The sequence below is a fragment of the Acomys russatus genome, chromosome 18 (assembly GCF_903995435.1).
Source record: "Acomys russatus chromosome 18, mAcoRus1.1, whole genome shotgun sequence".
In the NCBI taxonomy this organism is placed as follows: Eukaryota; Metazoa; Chordata; class Mammalia; order Rodentia; family Muridae; genus Acomys; species Acomys russatus.
This window is the reverse complement of record NC_067154.1, coordinates 31,741,005-31,746,229: the sequence shown is the minus strand read 5'-3', so window position 1 is coordinate 31,746,229 and position 5,225 is coordinate 31,741,005. Positions and strand designations below refer to the sequence as shown.

Sequence of the window (5,225 nt, the reverse complement as noted above, 5' to 3'; positions counted from 1 at the left end):
AACCCCTCTGTCTCCTGCCTGAGATACGTGTCGACCCAGAGCTCCGCCAATAAAATACCTCCTGCGTTTACAGCAAGAAGGTCGTTTGTGTGTCTTTGGGTGTGCGCCATCCCGAGGCTTGAGTGAGGGTCTCCCTTCGGGGTCTTTCATTTTGGGGGCTCATCCAAGATTTGTGTGACCACCCAAGACCCCCAATGACCCCTTGGAGGTAGGTTTGTGTGAGTTTTGTGTGTCTGAGTGCGGTGCTGCTGATTTCGTGTCTTGGTTTCAGTTTCTTAGTTTCAGTTTCTGATAGCTTCCTCTTTGGGCCATAAAGACCCAGTGGCTGTGGAGGCAGACATGCTGGGGCCGCAGGCTGCAACCCTGGGGGACTCCCTAAGGGTGAAGGGGAGTCAGGACAGCCTGACTGCCTCTTTCCGGGATGAAGGAAACAGAGTGCTCCTTCTTGAGGGGAAGGTGCGGAAGCCTACCATCAGAACTTGCGTTCGGTTGGTTGTAGAAGTCCAGACACGGACGAGTGTGCTTGGATGTGGTAGTGTCTTGTGTGCTTATATTGTTTTTGTGCTTCTTGTTTTTTTGAAATGGGACAGACTGTGATGACCCCTTTATATTTGACTTTGGACCATTGGATGGATGTTAGGGCAAGAGGACATAATCTATCCGTAAAAGTTAACAAAGGACCCTGGCAGACCTTCTGCACCTCAGAATGGCCGACTTTCCATGGGGGCTGGCCACCTGATGGACATTTGATTTACCTGCTATTAGAGCTGTCAGAGCAGTTATTTTTCAGGAAGGATCAGGGTCGCATCCAGACCAATAGCCTTACATCACCGTGTGGGAAGATTTGGCCCATTACCCACCCCCGTGGGTCAAGCCCTTCATCTCACCTCGACCACCAAGCTCCTGAGTCTTGGCAGTGCGAGGAGGTGCCATGGAACAGAAATCAAAACCATGGCAGAGTGGAGGAAGTGAGCCCAGTGCACCACTGGAGCCCGTTCCTAAAACATATCCTGACATAGCAGAACCCACTGAGTGGCCCATGCCCCTGCTCCCACCATATCCCCGAATTCCCCAGCTGGCAGCCCTGACCTCAGCCCCACCCTCGGCTTCTGGGGCCATGGGTGATGGACCCTCAGCGGGCACTAGGAGGCACCGTAGAGCAACTCCTGAGGGGCCTGAATCCACCGTGGCTCTGCCCCTTAGTGCTGTCTGGCTGGCCCCGACAGGCCAAAATGAGTTACAACTACTACAGTATTGGCCTTTTTCTTCCTCCAATCTCTATAATTGGAAAACTAACCACCGACCTTTTTCAGAGAACCCTTTGGGACTTACAGGTCTGATAGAGTCCCTGATGTTCTCCCACCAACCCACATGGGATGACTGTCAGCAGCTTCTGCAGGTTTTATTCACCACTGAGGAGAAAGAAAGAAATCTCCTCGAGGCTCGAAAGAATAGCCGAGATGACGCTGGACACCCCGTCCAGACCCTGGCTGAAATAGATGAAGTATTCCCCCTGACCCGTCCTCAGTGAAACTACAACACGGCAGAAGGTAGAAAATGGCTGTCCATTTACCGCCGGGTTCTGGTGGCAGGTCTCAGAGGGGCCGCAAGGAGGCCCACCAATTTGGCGAAGGTAAGAGAAGTCATACAGAGATCAACCGAGCCCCTTTCGGTGTTTCTAGAGGGGCTCATGGAGGCTTACTTGAGATATACCCCTTTTGACTCTATGTCAGAGGGACAGCGAGCCTCCATAATCATGGCTTTCACTGGACAGTCAGCACCTGATATTAGAAAGAAACTACAGTGCATTAGCGCATTGAGAGATTGCAAGATTATACCATCAGGGATGTGGTGAAGGAGGCTGAGAAAGTTTATCATAAAAAGGAGACAGAAGAAGTGAAACAGGAAAGAGAAAAGAAGGAGAGAGCTGAGGATGAGGAAAGAGGAAAAAGGAGAGAGCTGAGGATGAGGAAAGAGGAAAGAAGGAGAGAGCTGAGGATGAGGAAAGAGGAAAGAAAGAGAGAGCTAAGGATGAGGAAAGAAAAGAAAAAAAGCAGAAGAAGAATCTGATGAGAATACTGGCCACAGTGGTAGAAGGAAGGCGTCAGGTAATAGGCAGGCCTAGGCAGAAAGGGGAACCTGGGCGACAACAGTAGGCAGGGGCCAAGGAGACCCAGAGAAGATTTAACGCTGCCACCTGATCTCAAAGATGCCTTCTTCTGTCTGAGATTGCATCCTAACAGCCAATCCCTGCTTGCCTTTGAGTGGCGAGACCCCAAAAATGGAAGAACTGGACAGCTTACGTGGACAAGATTGCCCCAGGGATTTAAAAACTCCCCCACCCTATTTGATGAAGCCCTACATCGGGACCTTGCTCCTTTCCATGCTAATAATTCCCAGGTGACTCTTCTACAGTATGTAGATGTCCTCCTATTGGCTGCAGAGACCCATGAAAAATGTGAGCTTGGGACTCAGAAAATCCTGGCTGAGTTAGGTGAGTTGGGGTATCGGGCTTCTGCCAAGAAGGCACAACTAGCCGTACTGAAGTAACATATCTGGGATACAACACCTTGAAAGATGAACAACGGGGGCTCACAGAAGCCAGGAAAGGGACAGTGACTCAGATCCCGATGCCAACCACCCCTCGCCAGGTCAGAGAATTCCTGAGGATCGTGGGATTCTATAGGCTTTGTATTCCCAAGTTCACCACTCTGACGGCCCCATTATACCTGGTACTGTTAACGGCTCCAACTGCCGTTAAAGTAGAGGGAATCCCCACCTGGGTCCATGCTTCACATGTGAAAAGGGCTCCTCCTGAGACTAGTCAAGATGAATGGATCCTGGAAAAGACTAATAATCCTGTTAAGCTGCTTCTGCGTTGCAGACGCAACCCTAAGTTAGGACAACAACCCTCATGCCCCGATGCAACAGACTTGAGAGGAGATCAATAAAGAGGGGACCAAAAACAGGCTAGATAAAAGACAGAGGGACAGAAAAGCTCAACAAGGTTGCTTTGAGTCCTGGCTCACCCAGTCCCCCTGGATGACTACCCAATTTTCTGCTTTAGCTGGGCCAGTATTGGTGATTTGTTTGATTTTAATTTTTGGCCCGTGTGTGGCAAATAGACTACTTGCTCTTATTAGAGATAGAATTAGTGCTGTTCAGCTGATGGTACTAAGACAACAATACCGATCAATAAGAGACCCCGACAGAGTATGAATCTATTAGTCTAAAATAAAATAATACTTAAAATTAGAATAGATATTCTAAGATTAGAATTGTCCGGTAGAAAAAAGAGGAGAATGAAAGGGAAAATTTTTAGTTAGCATTAAAGTAACCAGAACAGCAGAGCTTTCAGCTCTCTAAATCATAAGTGCAGGTCGGCAGGTATGCTAGCCCAAGGTCCCAGATGATAAGTCACAAAGAATGCGGAGCTAAGAGACAGAGGCCTATTGTGTTCCAGGGACTGGCTGGCCATAAAAGATAGGGAAGACACACAAGGACAAATTCCTGAGAGAAACAGGTACCGGGCATGGTCGAGTGAGTAATGAGCCAAGACCCCTCTTCCGATCTTATGGTGTTTGCTTAATCCCCCCTTGAGGCCCACACACAATGTTCCAGGTTTGAGTTTAACCAGATGTGTTGTTAGCTCATATAAACATCTACCCTTGGGTTCCGAGAAGAGCAGGAACCAAGGAATGTTCTGTGTGATTAAGTCTGACCTTACCCCAGATCTGCCTACGCAATTTGCTGATGTTCAAATGTTTGAAACAACCAAGCGTGTGTGGCCGCGTCAAAACTTCCCGCTCCCCCCGACCTTTGATCATATAAACCCCAAACCACTGGGCCTCTGGGTCAACCCCTCTCTGTCTCCTGCATGAGATACGTGTCGACCCAGAGCTCCGCCAATAAACTACCTCATGCGTTTACAGCAAGAAGGTCGTTTGTGTGTCTTTGGGTGCGTGCCATCCCGAGGCTTGAGTGAGGGTCTCCCTTCGGGGGTCTTTCACCTTTAAATGTTGTTTAAATTTTATAATAAAAGGGCAGATTATTAAGAAACTGTGAGTCATACTTCCTTTTATTGTGACTTACAATTTTATTCAAAAGAGTTTCTTGGTAGGAGAACAATATTACTTAATGAATGTATCTATTTTTAAAAATAATAAAGATATGAACACTATAAGTGGTTGCATTATTTTGACTATGAGTTTCCATCAGTCTATTGTTATATCTATCTATAATCTGTATGTCTCTGTATCATTTACCTATTATTCATCATTGTTTATTTCTTTGTGTATGTGTGTTCTTCATGACATCATCCCAATTTCTGTAGATGTATTTTTATGATAATGCATTTACATTTAAGATAAAATACTATGAGTACTATAGCAATGAGAACAACTCAGGAACATAAAAAAAGTTAGGTGAATGAGCTGTACATTTTTTCAATTGTGTTGAAGAATGAACAGGGCATGAATACTAGAAAGCACACAGGAATTTCTTGTACACAATATAGGTTTGTACCTGTCTGTTCAATTCCTTTCCTCTTACAGAGTTATCTCATTCAGCTTTTATATAAGGGTTTGTGCCTAGTCTTATTTCATATTGTAATGCCCTTTTCAGGTGATGTCACTGAGAGTCCCATTCTTTAAAAAAAAAAAAAAATCAGTGAATCTGAGAAAAACAGAGGATGTGGGTGAGTGGGGAGGTGAGGAAAGAGATGGTAAGGAAAGTAGGGAAAAAGCTATGGTCAAGCTGTGTTACAGGCAGATCACTGTGAGTTTGAGGCCAACCTGGTCTATGAAAAGAGTCCAGGACAACCAAGCCTTCACAGAGAGGTGCTGTTTGATAAAATAAAAACAACAAAAACAGTCTACTCCCTCTTACTTTTCCTATCTCTGCCCCCACCTCTTTCCCTATCTTTGGGGTACCCCTCCCCACTTTTCTTCTCTCACCATGCTCATTTAATAAACTCCTCTACAACATAAAAAAGAAAAGAATAAAGAAAAACAACAAAAGAATAAACAGTAGGCACATAAAACATTGCAAACAAAATTAGCTTCATGCTGGAGAAAAACTGCACATAAGAGATTTATGTCATTTAGAAATAAATTTGCTAAATGAGAAAGTCTAAGTGTTATAATGCAGAGAATATTTATTTGTATTAAGTGACAGTTTTTAACTACTGTGAGCAGAAATTTAAGAATTCAATGTAAGTACTTAAT

The 5,225-nt window shown here is 45.4% G+C and overlaps 1 pseudogene; it reads left to right on the top strand.

Moving 5' to 3' along the window:
* The first annotated feature begins 581 nt into the window (after positions 1-581).
* Positions 582-2,550, top strand: LOC127202030 (uncharacterized; annotated as a pseudogene).
* The last annotated feature ends 2,675 nt before the right edge of the window (positions 2,551-5,225 follow it).